This window comes from Scyliorhinus torazame, chromosome 1 (genome assembly GCF_047496885.1).
Source record: "Scyliorhinus torazame isolate Kashiwa2021f chromosome 1, sScyTor2.1, whole genome shotgun sequence".
Lineage (NCBI taxonomy): Eukaryota > Metazoa > Chordata > Chondrichthyes > Carcharhiniformes > Scyliorhinidae > Scyliorhinus > Scyliorhinus torazame.
The window spans coordinates 145,566,733-145,583,815 of NC_092707.1; positions in this window are offsets into that span (position 1 = coordinate 145,566,733).

A 17,083-nucleotide genomic window follows, 5' to 3' on the forward strand; every position below is an offset into this window, starting at 1 on the left:
TTACACTTGTATGCCATAGCTCATGCATCTTTCAAGCCCACAAACTCTTATTGTAAGCCGCTGCCCTGTGCCCTTGGGTACTTACCTCGTGTGACTATTAACATTTGAGGCTAGCAAGCTGTTTTATTGTGAAAGGCATCATGCCAAAACTCGATCATATTCTCCCAATGTGGGGGAGGGAATGGTGGGAGTTCCCAACTGGCTGCTGGACCGTGAAATAAAAAAACATTAATTGCTCTTCTGATGGTGGCCATGGTGAGTGGTCGCACATTTGGTAGCTCCCGTTTGTGACATGGCGGTGGTTTTGAACCTTTTCCCTGATTAACGGGCAGATGTTTTAATGAAAAAAAGGTGCAGGAGTGGTGGAGGAAGAGTTTGTTCCGTTGGTGGTCTTCTATTTTGTGGCCCAGAAGTGGTTTTAGGAGAAAGGAGCTGCCGAAGCGAGAAACATTTCTTGCGACAAAGGGGAAGATGGCAGAGGGTAAAGGTCCGGCCCTACCATCCCCGTGGTCCACAGAGCAGCTGGTGGACTTCTTGAACGAGAAGTTCACACAACAGAGGAAGGAGTCCCTGGAAGACCTGGCGAAGACGGTGGATTCGCTTAAGGCAGGGATCGATCGCGTGGAGATGAGGTTGGAGTCTGAAAGCCAGGCGGTCCAGAAGGTGGAGGAGATGGTGGGGGATCATGAGGAGCAGCTTACTTAATTGGCAGCTGAGATGGGGGTGATGTGTGATAACTAGAAGCAGCTTCAGGAGAAGGTGGATGATCTGGAGATACGCTCCCGGACGAAACCTGAGGATCGTGTGGTTGCCAAGGGCATTGAGGGAGTGGACATTGACTCGTATGTGGCCAAGATGTTAGAGAAGATGCTGGGAGAGGGGGGTCTTTGAACGGCCCCTGGAGGTGGGCGCTGATGAGGAACCGGCAGGATAATGAGCCGCCGAGGGTGATGGTGCGGTTGCACCGGTTTCTGGACAAGGAGCTTGTCCTGTGGGGGCCAGGCAGATGAAGCAGTGTACCTGGGATGGCAGCAAACCTAGAGTATACCAGGATGTGGGTGCTTAGCTGGCCAAGAGGAGGTTTTGACAAAGTGAAGGCTGCCCTCTTTACGAAAGGGGTGAAGTTTGGGATGCTGTACCCGGCGCGCCTCGGGGTGACCTACAATGGTTGAGAATATTATTTTGGGACGCCGGAGGAAGCGATGTAGCTTGAGGGACAATGGACTTGCAGGAGAAGGAAGACATTGAACTTCGGAAGAGGTATTTTTTTTCCTTTGGGGGCCATTGTCCTTTGTTCTTCTGTGTGGTTTGGGGGGTTCTTTTCTCTTTCGGTTGTTTGCACCAGGATCGTGTTTGAGTGGGGAGGAATCGGCGGGGGGGGGGGTAGGGAGGATGCTAGACGCCAAGGGCGGGAGCTGCCAGGCTAGCTGGACAGGCTAGTTCACGGCAGAGCAGTGGGAGGTGAGCAGGTGGTTGGAGTGTTGTTGGGGGTTGGGATTGTCCTGTGGTGGCAGGGGGTGACTGCTGACAGGGATGGGGCCTTTCAAATGTGATATGAAAGGGGGCCGATGATGGACATCTGTGGGTGGCCTGAGGCCTGAGGGACGCGGGCTCGAGGATAGGATGGCCCAGGAGGGGCTATGGTTGATTGGTGGGTAGGAGGTCCCGACCAGGCTGATTACATGGAATGTGAGAGTGTTGAATGGGCCGGTCAAGAGGGCTCGCGCGTTCGTCCATCTGAGGAGCTTAAAGGCGGATGTGGCGTTCATGCAGAAAACTCACCTGAAGGTCGGGGATCAGATTGGGCTCCGGAAAAGGTGGGTCGGGCAGATATTTAATTCTGGACTGGATCTGAAGATGATGGGAATGGCGGTCTTAAACGGGTAGCTTTTAAGGTGGGGAGCATAGTGGCGGTCTTCGGGTGGAGGTATGTTATAGGGAGTGGGAAATCTGGAGAGAATGCTGGTGGTGTTGGTGAATGTTTATGCCCTGAACTGGGACGATGTGGAGTTTACGAAGCGAGTGCTGGGGAAGATCCTGGACCTGGAACGCACCGGTTGATAATGCGGAGAGTACTTTAATGTGGTTCTGGATTGAAATTGGATCGGTTGAGCCCGAGGTCGGAGGCTGTCGGCGGTGGATTGGCCACGCAAAATTGCCCCTTAATTAGAAAAAATTAACTGGGTATACCAAATTTATAAAAAGAAAAAAAAAAAGTGTTTGGTCTGATATCCATGGGTAAGGCGGTAGGACAGTTTTGAGGAGAGATAAAGGCAATTCCTCCAATAATGTGGCGTCCACATTTAACTATGAAACTGAATACGGGGAAAAGGCAAGTAAGGATGTTGGCACATTAAGTGATGAAGCATGAGGCGGTGCGGGAGATCAGAAAGGTGAAGGATAGGGGGCTGAACATGGTCTTGGATAGTTCGGGGAGAGATTGGACAAGTCAGAACCCCGGCCAAGGTGGAGGGAATGAGGCGTTTTTTGGAGGGGTTGGAGTTTCCTAGGATAGAGGAGGACCTGGAAGGGGGGTTTTGGAGCCCCCATTGGGCTGGTGGAGGGTATGGGGGGGAGGGGGAGAGAGAAATACAGGCGGGGAAGGCACCAGGCCCGGATGGGTTCCCGGTGGAATTTTTTATGAAAGGTGTTATGGGCCAGGCTTTAGAGAACCCCAAAGTGTATCATGGCGTTCACCTGACCCACAATGTTTACTAGATTGTGGTATGGGGAGCGCACGGCCCACTATACCAGGTGTGGTACAGCAGAAATGGAAAAGTATTTTTTAAAGCAAAACAATTTATTCTATGAACTCAAGTTAACCTTTTTGAAACATAGTGAACATCTTAGCAACCATTAATTCAAATACAACCTCCAAAGACTACAACACTAAGTAAACCTTTAAGCTTTCCTTTTTAACATCCATACGACTGAAAAATCAGAAGCACATCAGGTTAAAGTCACTACTGAAAACACTTATAATTCTGAATTCACCAAATGATCAAGAGGTAGTCTTTTGATGGCAGAGAGAACAGCAGTACACCTGCTTGGTCTGGCTTCAGCTCCAACACTGAAAACGAAACTAAAACACACCCTGCAGCCTGCTCAAAAACGAAAGTAAAAAGCTGACAGCCCAGCACCCACTCTCTGACATCACTGCAGTAGTAAACACCCATTTCTTAAAGGTACTCTCGCATGACACCTCCCCCAAGAAAAAAAACACAACCATCAACTTCAAGATGGTTTCATTCTTCACCTTCTCACTATCCTTTAAGAAATGCACACAGTAAATATACTTTTTTGTTTAAAAAAAAAAAATAATAATCCCACACCACTCGGGTACAATAATATAGTCCATTTTTGTTCTTCCTCCAACTGAAATACTTCCTGATTCAGTCTCTTTGACCAAGAAGGTCTCTGCACAATCCGTCCGTTTCTCTACGCCTCGGCATTTCTCTTTAAAATCAAATACTTTAGTTCTATCTGATCAGAGTCCCTTGTAATTCTCCAACACAGGAGCATTGGTTATCACAGCTTTCAGGCAGTCAAATGCCTGTTGAACGTCCGCTGTCCACTGAAATTTTCGATGTTTCTTCAAGTCCATCAGTGGAGCCAACACGCTACAAAGATTTTGCACAAATGCTCCATCAAATCCACTCATGCCAAGAAATCGCATTATTTCCCTTCGTCTCGAGGGTATCGAAAACCCCTCAAGGAAAGTGACTTGGTCTTTTCCAAATTCACTTTTGGCTAGGTTTACCACCAAACCCGCCTCCTGAAGTCGATCGAATAACTCCATCAGATGTTTTAAGTGTTCTTTCCATGTCTGGCTGAAAATTACCAGATCGTCGATGTATACCGCACAATTGAGTAATCCTGAAATGACTTTGTTAGTTAACCAGTGAAATGTGGCTGGGGCATTTTTCATGCCAAATGACATAACTTTGAATTGGTATATACCATCTGGAGTCACACAAGCTGAAATCTTCGCCCTTTTGGGTAAAGTTACCTGCCAGTAACCTTGAAGTAAATCCAGTTTGGAAATAAAAGTTGATTTTCCTATTTTCTCAATGCAATCCTCCAAACGTGGGATAGGATAAGAGTACGTTCTTGTAACTGCATTAACCTTTCTATAGTCCACACACAACCGTTGGGTACCGTCTGGTTTTGGTAACATCACTATGGGTGAGCTCCATTGGCTGCAACCCACTTCAATTATGCCATTTTTTAAAGGGTTCAGTCTGTATGGATGTTTGATTGGAACAGCATTTCCCACATCTACATCATGTATAGCCATTTTAGTACTTCCCAATTTATCCTGACAAACATACCCTCGTGATATCAATAACTCTTTCAGGTTAGTTAGTTTTTCCTCTGGAAGGGAACTCAACAATTTATCCCAATTTTCAAGAACATCCTCGTTTTCCAATTTAATTTGAGGTATGTCAAATTCACAGTCATCTGGATTTGGTTCGTCACTTTCCGTTAGAATCATTAAAACCGCCTCCTTTTGCTCCTTCCCTTTTATAAAAAATTTTTTTTTTTTTAAATTCTCCATTTTCACATTTTCTCCCACATTTACATCCATCAACGATAAACAATAATCAGCAAGATATGTCAGTCCCCATAACAACGATCCCATCTACCCACCAACCCCCAAACCTCAACCCGCATGTTTACATAAACAAATGACAAAAATAAATCAGGGATTACCCGTAGTCACCCTTAATCTTACACAGCCCCCACCCCAGGTCTCCAGCTCCTCCCGTCCACTGCCTCTTGTAAAACTCCCCCTACCCTCGGTTCCTTCCCCCCCCAACTTTCCACCTTCCACGTTCTGCCAGGCTCCGATGGCCGCAGCCCGCCCCCCCCCCCCCCCCCCACCTCACTCCCGTTCACTGGCCGGCACACACCGGCCAGCGTGGAGGCCCCCGCCCGGGTTCCTTTCCCACTTGCCCGGCCCCAGGAAAGCCCAAAGATCGCCTTTTAGCACACAAACCCCACCTATCCACCGACACCCCAAAGAACTCTCATTTCGAGTGAAAGCCCCGCCCCTTCCCTCGTCCAAATATATACCACCTTGGCTCCTTTAATCTCTACACCCGCGCGCAGTGATACAAAAAAGAAGAAAATACAGTCATGAGGCTACATTGGCACATGGCCATTCCTCAGTTTGTCAGTTCTGCCACAGTCCTTCTGCTTTCGCAAACTCCTCCGCTGTTCCGCCGTTCCAAAATAAAAGTCCCTGAGCTTGTAAGTCACCCTCAGCTTCGCTGGATATACAATGCCGCACCGCACCTTGCTAATGTATAGTGCCCTCTTCACCCGGTTGAAGGCAGCCCGCCTCTTTGCCAGCTCCACCGTAAAGTCCTGGTATACACGTATACCAGCTCCAGCCCACTGCACCACCCGCTTCTGCTTGGCCCAGCTCGGGACTTTCTCCTTCACCCTGTACCTACGGAAGCACAGAGTCACTGCCCTTGGCGGCTCACTCGCCTTTGGTACAGGCCTCCACGAACGATGAGCCCAATCCAGTTCATATCGGGAGGGGTCCTCCCCCAGTAGTTTTGCCAGCATCGTGGCAAAATACTCAGTCGGCTTCGGTCCTTCAACTCCTTCGGGCAGCCCCACAATCCTCAAGTTCTGTCGCCTGGATCTATTTTCCAGGTCTTCCATTTTTCCTCGCAGATCCTTGTTAGTATCCATCACCTTCTGCATCTCTTTCCCCATCGAGGCAAATTGATCACCGTGCTGCAATAACGTCTCCTCCACTTCCTTCAGCGCCTCCCCTTGCTCTCCCACCTCCGCCACTGTGCTCGCCACCGCCGTCCTCACCGGGGAAACCGCCTCCTCCACCAGCACTCTCAAAGCCTCCCTCATCTCCTTCCTCACCGTCTCCATGCATTTTGCAATCTGCGCCAACTGCTTTTCAAATTCCGCAGCCATCACCTTGGTTATTTCTTCAGCCGTAAGCAGTGCGGCCTTCCCTGGTGCTCCAGCCTCCACTTTTCCTGGTGACCCCACGATGACCTTTCCACTCCCCGACTGACCTCCAGCTGGTTTTTTTTTCCGGCCGTTTTTCTGCTCACCCTCGACATTTTTCTTTTGGGGTTTTTTCCCCTCCCGTGTCTTCTCAGTGCCTCCTCTGTGCCTTCTCCCTTCTTCTGCCGCCTCCGCGGACCCTGGGACCGGGCTTAAAGCCCCAAAATTGCCGTTCCCGAGCGGGGGCTCTCCATTGTGCGGCCGCCTCCCGCCCGCTGTCACCGGAAGTCTGCTTCCCTTTCAAAGTACCTTTTAAGCATATTCACATGACACACTGAGTTTTCCTTCTTTCCGGCGTTTTTACCACATAATTCACCTCACTTAATTTCCTTTCAATCTGATACGGTCCACAAAACCTTGCTTTTAAAAATTCACCTACCACTGGTAACAACGCTAAAACTTTATCGCCACTGGCAAAACTACGAACCACTGGCAAAACTACGAACTTTGAATTTCTTGTCCGCTACCCGTTTCATCACATTTTGTGCAACTTTTAAATGTCTAGCCAATTCACCTGCTCTATTTAATCGTTCCCTAAAATTTGACATGTAATCCAATAATGTAGTTTCTGATTTCTCACTCTCTAATTTTTCCTTAATCAATTAAAGTGGTCCTCTTACCTCATGACCAAAAATTAGTTCAAAAGGACTAAATTTGGTTGACTCATTAGGAGCATCCCTAATTGCAAACAGTACGAATAGAATTCCTTTATCCCAATCCTCCAGATAATCGTGACAATAAGCCCTCAACATTGTCTTTAATGTCTGATGCCACCTTTCTAATGCTCCCTGCGATTCTGGATGGTACGCAGCTGATTTAAATTTGTTTTATTCCTAAGCTATCCATAAATTCTGTGAATAATCTTGAGGTAAAATTCGATCCTTGATCCGATTGTATTTCTGTGGGTAGTCCATATCTAGTAAAGAATTTAAGTAACTCCTCCACAATCTTTTTAGCCGTAATATTATGTAGTGGAATGGCCTCTGGCAACCTAGTAGACACAGGCATTATAGTCAAAAGACATTGATTCCCACTTTTCGTTTTAGGAAGCGGTCCTACGCAATCAATTAGGACCCTTGTAAAAGGTTCCTCAAATGCTGGAATGGGTGTTAAGGGTGCTGGTTTTATCACTGCTTGAGGTTTCCCTATCACTTGACATGTGTGACATGATTGACAAAATTTAACTACATCTTTATGTAGTCCAGGCCAATAAAAATATTTTTGTATTTTAGCTTGAGTTTTCCTTATTCCCAAATTACCTCCCATTGGTACCTCATGTGCAACTCGCAACACCTCCTTTATGTACCCTACCGGCAATACTACTTGATGAACTTCTGCCCACTTTTCATCCGCCTGCATATGTAAAGGTCTCCATTTTCTCATCAGGCCATCACTTTTACGGTAATAACACTCTGGTATACACTTGGATTCCTCTTCCACGCATGCTTTCTGATACATCCGTTTTATTTCTATATCTTTTTGTTGTAACTCCGCCAATTTTCCTGAACTAAAAATATCCGCCTCATCCTCCACCTGTTCTTGTTCGTTTTTCAACCATCTGATCAAAAATCGTTTCTGATAATTGCACTTCAACTTCATCGTCATTCTCAGATTTCTCCTCTTGTCCTAACCTGTGACTTTGCGACATTGTTACTACACAATCCAGAAAAATCCCAGGATATTCGTCCTTGAACACTTCAGTTGTCTGATTTTGCACCGGCTTATCAAACACAGTAGGCATCACTCCCACTTGCTATCCAGCTATATCATTACCCAAGATGAGCTGTATTCCCGGACAAGATAGTTTCTCTATTACTCCTACTACCACTTCACTCTTCACTGGACTTTCCAACCGTACCGTATATAATTGAACATTACTCCTCTCACCCTGATTTCCACATATTACCACCTTTTCTGGCAACATTCTTCCCAGACTACATAACTCCTCATCTCTTACCATTAAAGATCGACTAGCTCCCGTATCTCTTAAAATTGTGGCTTTTTTACCTGCTCCTCGTGATGCACATGAGTAAAGTTTACCCACACAAGTAAATTCTCTAGAGATCTGGCACCATCTTATCAATCACCTCTTGATCAAGGTGTACAATCTTTTGCACCTCCTTCGCTTCACTTGGGCTTTCCTTTACCACTTTAACAAACCCTCCTGTCTTATCCTGTTTTATCACATCAGCTGTCCCAGTGCTTTTCTTCAACCACCAACACTGACTTTACATGGCCTAGTTTATTACAGTGAAAACATTTGAAACTTTTCATTTCTTTTCCACCCTCCTGGATTTCTTTTTTAATCTGAGGTGTACACTCCTTATTATCTGCCATCAGAGCACCTTTACCTTTCCCACTTGAGTATTTCTCATGTCCCCAGTTTCTATCCCACAGGCCGAAACTGATGTCGGAAATCAAGCTTTGATTTATGAACTAATTCATAATCATCTGCCATTTTTGCTACTAATCTCGCAGTTTGAACCCTCTGTTCTTCCACATGAGTTCTCACTACATCAGGAATTGAATTTTTAAACTCCTCCAAAAGTATAATTTCTCGGAAAGTTGCATACGTTTGGTCTATTTTCAAAGCCCTTATCCACCTATCAAAATTACTCCTGTTTGAGTCTTTCAAACTCCATGTATGATTGACCAAATTCTTTCCTTAAATTTCTAAACCTTTGTCTGTAAGCTTCAGGCATTAGTTCATATGCACCTAAGATGGATTTCTTCACCTCCTCATACGTTCCAGATACCTCCTCCGGTAGTGATGCAAACACTTCACTAGCCCTACCTATCAGCTTTGTTTAAATCAGTAATACCCACATGCCCTGTGGCCATTTCATTTGTTTAGCTTCTACCTCCTTCTCGTCAAACCTTGGCAATGCTTGGACATATTTAAATAGATTCCCACCAAGCCTTTGACTTTGATGCTCTTTCTCACTATCCTCATCACTATCAACCAACCGTACGTTTCCCTTTACGTCTGCCAATTTTAACTGACTGTCATGTTTCATGGCCATTTTCTGAAATTCACACTATCTTTTTCCCTGGTCTGTATCTCCCTTTCTCTTTCTTTTTGTTCTGCTAGGGCTATTCTTTTGTTTCTCCTTTCCTCTCTCCTTTTCTTTTTCCTCACTCACTTTCTCTTTCCTCTATCTCTTTTTTCTCTCTTTCATATTCAAGCTGCTTTAATTTTTTCTCATGTTCCATTTGTTTAATTTGCAACAGAACTTTTGCTATTTCCAATGTGTCAAACTGTATCTCAGGCAACTTTAAATGCTTAGCCACCACCATAATTGCCTCATCTTTTCGCATTTTGTCAGGTAATTTTAACTGCAATGTTTTTGCCAAATCTAACCGTGTGCTTTTAGTCTCTGTCCGTAAGGTACTGCATGTGACTGTCTCCACCCCCAAAAACTTCAGAGCCTCCGAAAGAGCCATTGTTCACAACACACTCCCTACTGAAACTAAAATACCACACCTGAAAAGCACCCACAATCTGCTCACCCCTCACTGTCTTTAAGTTCACTAAGCCAATCCAGTAGGTAGACTTTTATCCACCTCGAGTCCCCAATTTGTTATGGGCCAGGGTTTAGAGAACCCCAAAGTGTGTCATGGAGTTCACCTGACCCACAACTTTTACTAGATTGTGGTACGGGGAGCACACTGTCCACTCTACAGGTGCGGTACAGCAGAAATGGAAAAGTATTTTTTAAAGCAAAACCATGTTTATTCTATGAACTCCAGTTAACCTTTTTAAAACATACAATGAACATCTTAGCAACCATTAATTCAAATACAACGCCCAAAGACTACAACACTAAGTAAACCTTTAAGCTTTCCATTTTAAACATCCATACGACTTAAAAATCAGAAGAACATCAGGTTAAAGCCACTACTGAAAACATTTATAATTCTGAATTCATCAGATGATCAAAAGATAGTCTTTTGGTGGCAGAGAGAACAGCAGTCCACCTGCTTGGTCTGGCTTCAGCTCCAACACTGAAAGCGAAACTAAAACACACCCAGCAGCCTGCTCAAAAACAGAAGTAAAAAAGCTGACAGACAGCCCAGCTCCACCCATTCTCGACAACACTGCAGTAGTAAACACCCATTTCTTAAAGGTACTCTCACTACAGATATTTAAAGACACACCCATTTATAAACACCCATTTCTTAAAGGTACTCTCACATGACAAAGGATTTTGAGGGACTGGGGGGGGGGGGGGCTGGGGGGCCCTGCTGGGAAGGGTGTTTAATGAGGTGAGGGAACAGGGGGTGCCCCCCTCCCCCCACAAAGTCACAGGCCTCAAACTCCTTAATTTTAAAGAGAGACAAGGATCCGGAGCAGCGTGGGTAATACAGGCCAATTTCATAGTTCAATCTGGGTGCCATGTTGTTGGCCAAGATGTTGGCCTCAAGGATTGCCAGGGGTGATGGATATTGGGGAGATTATGGGCATATTGGAGGAATTTGGCCGGTTCTCGGGATATAAATTGAATATGGGGGAAGAGCGAGGTTTTTCTGATTCAAGTGAGGGGGCAGGAGCAAAGGCTGGGGGAGTTGTCATTTAGAGTAGTGAGGGCGAGCTTTCGATATTTGGGTATTCAGGTGGTGTGGGGGTGGGAACAACAGCACAAGCTGAATTTGGCTCAATTAGTGGAACATGAAGGGAGATTTTAGGAGGTGGGATGTCGCTTGCGGGACGGGTGCAGCCGGTCACGATGACTGTTCTCCCGAGGTTCTTGTTTATGTTACAGAATCTCCCAATCTTCATCCCCAAGGCTTTTTTTAGGAGGGTGAATGCACTGATTTCGGGATTTGTTCGGGCGACAAAGTCCCAATGGGTGAAGAATGTGCTGCTGGGGGAGGGGGGGTTAGCTCTTTAAAATTTAATTAATTACTCTTGGGCACCGAATATAGTCATGGTTAGGTAGTGGGGGAGGCATCGGTATGGGAGCTGATGGAGGCAGCCTCTTGTAAAGACTCTATTTTGGGGGCACTGTTGACGGCGCCTCTGCCGTTCTTGCCGGCCAGATACTCCACAAGCCCGGTAGTGGTGGCGGCCCTGAGAGTGTGGGGACAGTAGCGGCAACAACTGAGGCTGGAGGGTGTGGTGATCTTTGTGAGGTCGACTTCAGGATGGAAAGTGAAGGACACTTGAAGCTATGTTCATCAACACAGCTAAATTTATTTACACTGCTTAAATTAAAGATCGACACATTCCTTTGGTAAACAAATAGATTGTATTAAACTACACTCACTAACACTATCTCTATACTCTATACTCTAACTATATTCTATCCTCTCTTGCTCTACTATGCACTTCACTCCAGTCTCTTTCCTCCACCCAGAGTCCGTGCCTTTTGTAGTACTGTCCCTAGCTCCATCTGGTGGCTAATTGTAACATGACATTAACTCTTCACATGCTGTACATTTCTGTAATGCCCCATTCCCCTTTGAAATAAATGAATCTTTTCTGACTTGTTTTGCATACGAGGTGTTGAATGTGCACACATTTCCTATGTAAAGTTATCACACATGTATAGTTGTGAAATATTTATAAATTTAAACAATTCGGCAGTTTTTCTATGCCTTGTGGACCTTATCAATGGCATAGTATTGTCATTGGAATTGTCTTTTACATTTGACAACAAAGCTTTAGGAAAGTCAATGGTAGGAAATATTGCGTCTTGACTTGTCATGGTTGGTTCTGGAAATTGCACTGGTTGTTTCACTTTTAATAATGCTCTTCTGTTCCTGCGAAAATTTTGTCCAGATGCAGTCTTTGCCACAAATGATCGAGGTGCTACTTCAATTAGTACCTTAGTTATTTCCATCCATCCACCATCAGGATTGCGAATTCTGACAAAATCACCTTCAATTAATGTCAGTAATGGCTTTACATTTTTGTTGTAATATCTTTGTTGCTTGTATTGTAGCTGTTGCATTCTTGTCTGCAATACATGGTCATTGGTGTTCTGAACTATTAATGCTGGTAATGTTGTCCGTAGTTTTCTTCCCATTAGCAATTATGCTGGCGAGAAGCCTGATGACAAAGGTGTAGCTCTGTAACTCAATTGTGCTAGTGAAAAGTCTTTATCATCCCATGGTTTCTTAAATAGCTTTCATGATTCCAACTCCCTTTTCAGCTTTTCCATTCGCTTGCGGATACATTGGATTCGAGATTACATGTTTAAAATTGTATGCTTCAGCAAATTTCAACCATTCAAAGCTACCAAAGCATGGTCCATTATACGTAATAACTGTTCTCGATAGTCCATATCTAGCGACCACTAATTTTGTTCCTCTCACGGCTGAGTGCGAAGTCGAGTCAGATAGCATAATGACCTCGGGAAAGTTGGAATAATATTCTATTGTGATTAAGTAATCATGTCCTCTGAAGTAAAATAAATCCATAGCAACATTTGCCCATGGTTGCGTCATGAGTTCACTTTGCACCAAGTTTGTTTACACTGTCAGTTGATACATTTAACACGCACAACATTCCTGTACGTAATTGTCCACATCTGCATTAATCCCTGGCCAGTATACTGATTGTCTTGCTCTGTGTTTACACTTCTCGATTTCCTGATGTCCTTCATGTCGGGGCAGCATGGTAGCCTTGTGGATAGCACAATTGCTTCACAGCTCCAGGGTCCCAGGTTCGATTCCAGCTTGGGTCACTGTCTGTGCGGAGTCTGCACACCCTCCCCGTGTGTGCGTGGGTTTCCTCCCAGTGCTCCGGTTTCCTCCCACAGTCCAAAGATGTGCAGGTTAGGTGGATTGGCCATGATAAATTGCCCTTAGTGTCCAAAATTGCCCTTGGTGTTGGGTGGGGTTACTGGGTTATGGGGATAGGGTGGCGGTGTTGACCTTGGGTAGGGTGCTCTTCCAAGAGCCGGTGCAGACTCGATGGGCCGACTGGCCTCCTTCTGCACTGTAAATTCTATGATGTATTTATAAGAACATAAGAACAAGGAACAGGAGTAGGCCATCTGGCCCCTCGAGCCTGCTCCGCCATTTAATGAGATCACGGCTGATCTTTGTGGACTCAGCTCCACTCTCCGGCCCGTACACCATATCCCCGAATCCCTTTATTCTTTAGAAAGGCATCTATCTTTTTCTTAACGTTTAAAGAAGGAGCCTCAACTGCTTCACTGGACAAGGAATTCCAGAGATTCACAACCCTTTGGATGAAGAAGTTCCTCCTACACTCCGTCCTTAATCTACCTCCCCTTATTTTGAGGCTATGCCCCTAGTTCTGCTTTCCCCGACCAGTGGAAACAACCTGCCCGCATCTATCCTATCTATTCCCTTCATAATTTTATATGTCTCAATAAGATCCCCCCCCGCATCCTTCTAAACTCCAATGAGTACAGTCCCAGTCTACTCAACCTCTCGTCATAATCTAACTCTGGGATCAACCTAGTGAATCTCCTCTGCACTCCCTCCAGTGCCAATGTGTCCTTTCTCAGGTAAGGAGACCAAAACTGAACACAATCCTCCAGATGTGGCCTCACCAACACCCTAAACAATTGCAGCAAAACCTCACTAGTCTCGAACTCCATCCCTCTAGCAATGAAAGACAAAACTCGATTAGCCTTCTTAATCACCTGTTGCACCTGCACACCAACTTTTTGCGACTCGTGCACCAGCACACCCAGGTCCCTCTGCACAGCAGCATGTTTTAACATCTTACCGTTTAAATAATAATCCATTCTGCTGTTATTCCTCCCAAAATGGATAGCCTCACACTTGGCAACATTGAATTCCATCTGCCAGACCCTAGCCCATTCACCTAACCTATCCAAATCCTTCTGCAGACTTCCGGTATCCTCTGCCCTTTTTGCTTTACCACTCATCTTAGTGTCGTCTGCAAATTTTGACACATTGCACTTGGTCCCCAACTCTAAATCGACTATGTAAATTGTGAACAACTGCGGGCCCAACACTGATCCTTGAGGGACCCCACTAGTTACAGGTTGCCAACCAGAGAAACACCCATTTATCCCCACTCTCTTCTTTCTGTTAGTTAACCAATCCTCTACTCATGCTACCACTTTACCCTCCATGCCATGCATCTTTAGTTTATGCAGCAACCTTTTGTGTGGCACCTTGTCAAAAGCTTTCTGGAAATCCAGATATACCACATCCATTGGCTCCCCGTTATCTACTGCACTGGTAACGTCCTCAAAAAATTCTACCAAATTAGTCCGACACGACCTACCCTTTGTGAACCCATGCTGCGTCTGCCCAATGGGACAATTTCCCTCCAGGTGCCCCGCTATTTCCTCAATGTTAGATTCCAGCATTTTCCCTACAACCGAAGTTAAGCTTACCGGCCTATAATTACCCGCTTTCTGCCGACCTCCCTTTTTAAACAGTGGTGTCACGTTTGCTACTTTCCAATCCTCTGGGACCACCCCAGAGTCTAGTGAATTTTGATAAATTATCACTAGTGTGTTTACAATTTCCCTAGCCATCTCTTTTAACACTCTGGGATGCATCCCATCAGGGCCAGGAGACTTGTCTACCTTTAGCCCCATTAGCTTGCCCATCACTACCTCCTTGGTGATAACAATCCTCGCAAGGTCCTCACCTGTCATAGCCTCATTTCCATCAGTCACTGGCATGTTATTTGTGTCCTCCACTGTGAAGACTGACCCAAAAAACCTGTTCAGCTCCTCGGCTTTTTCCCCGTCTCCTATTATTAAATCTCCCTTCTCATCTTCCAAAGGACCAATATTTACCTTAGCCACTCTTTTTTGTCTTATATATTTGTAGAAGCTTTTACTATCTGCTTTTATGTTCTGAGCCAGTTTACTTTCATAGTCTACATTACTCTTCTTTATGGCTTTTTTAGTAGCTTTCTGTTGTCCCCTAAAGACTTCCCAGTCCTTTAGTCTCCCACTAATTTTTGCCGTTTTGTATGTTTTTTCCTTCAATTTGATACTCTCCCTCACCTCCTTAGATATCCACGGTCGATTTTTCCCCTTTCTACCGTCTTTCTTTTTTGTCGGTATGAACCTTTTCTGAACACTCTGAAAGATCGCTCGGAAGGTTCTCCACTGTTCCTCAACTGCTTCACCATGAAGTCTTTGCTCCCAGTCTACCTTAGCTAGTTCTTCTCTCATCCCATTGTAATCGCCTTTGTTTAAGCACAAAACACTAGTGTTTGATTTTACCTTGTCATCCTCCAACTGTATTTTAAATTCCACCATATTGTGGTCGCTCCTTCCGAGAGGATCCCTAACTATGAGATCATTAATCAATCCTGCCTCATTACACAGGACCAGATCTAGGACCGCTTGTTCCCTTGTAGGTTCCATTACATTCTGTTCCAGGAAATTATCCCGGGCACATTCTCTAAACTCCTCAAGGCTGCCTTTGCCAACCTGGTTAAACCAATCGATATGCAGATTAAAATCTCCCATGATAACCGCTGTACCATTTCTACATGCATCCATTATTTCTTTGCTTATTGCCTGCCCTACCATCCTGTTACTATTTGGTGGCCTATAGACTACTCCTATCAGTGACCTTTTCGCCTTACTATTCCTGATTTCCACCTAAATTGATTCAACCTTGTCCTCCATAGCACCAATATCATCCCTTACTATTGCCCGGATGCCATCCTTAAACAACAAAGCTACACCACTGCCCTTACCATCCATTCTATCCTTTCATATAGTCTGATACCCTTGGATATTTAACTCCCAGTCGTGACCATCTTTTAACCATGTTTCAGTAATGGCCACTAAATCATAGTCATTCACGATGATTTGCGCCATCAACTCATTTACCTTATTTTGTATACTACGAGCATTCAGGTAAAGTACACTTGTGCTGTTTTTATGTCTTTGTTACGAATCCTAACACCTTGATCAGTAACTTTTCGTGATTTATTGTTCCTCTTACCCTTTCTCCTAATTTTCCTTGTCTTTGAACCCATATCTCGACATAATAACCTGTCACGTAACCTGCTGCCTTGATCTCCATTAACCATTATACTGTCCATAGCTTTACACTTCCCTTCCCCCCCCCCCCCCCCCCCCCCCCCCCCCCCCCCCCCCCAACTTGCTAGTTTAAAGTCCTTGTGACCAACCTATTTATCCTATTCGCTAGAACACTGGTCCCAGAATGGTTCAGGTGAAGACCGTTCCAACGGTACAGGTCCCTCCTGCCCCAGTACTGATGCCAATGCTCCGTGAAATGTAATCCCTCTTTCCCGCACCACTCCTTTAGCCACGTGTTAACTTCTCTAATTTTCTCAACCCTATGCCAATTGGCACGTGGCTCGGGTAGTAATCCAGAGATTATAACCCTGGAGGACCTGCTCTTTAATTTAGTCCCTAGTGTTTGATAATCCCCAAACGGGTCCTCTTTCCTAGTCTTACCTATGTTGTTAGTCCCAATGTGGACCACAACAACTGGATCCTCCCCCTCCCTCTCCAAAATCCTTTCAAGCCAATCAGAGATGTCCCTCACCCTGGCACCGGGCAGGCAACATACCATGCGGGACTCTCGATCTGGCTTACAAAGGATGCCATCAATCCCCCTAATTATAGAATTATAGAATCCCCTACAACTACCACTTGTCTTTTTGCTCCCCCCTCTTGAATGGCTTCCTGTACCACGGTGCAGTGGTCAGTCAACGCATCCTCCCTACAGCCCTCTTCCTCATCCACACAGGGAGCAAGTACCTCATACCTGTTGGACAAGGTCAAGGGCTGAGGCTCCTCAACTCCTAAACTCAGGATCCCCCTACCTGCCTCCCTTGCAGTCACACCACTCTGTCCCTGACCACTGTCCGAATTAACAGAACTTATTCTACCGGGTGTGACTGCCTCCTGAAACAAAGCGTCCAGGTAATGTTCCCCCTCCCTGATGTGCCGCAGCATGTGCAGCTCGGTCTCCAGCTCATCAATTCTGAGCCAAAGTTCCTCGAGCAGCCAACACTGACGGTCTCAATGGGATCCACCAGTTCCATTATCATACAGCAACAGCACATCACCTGTCCAGCCATATTCAACTA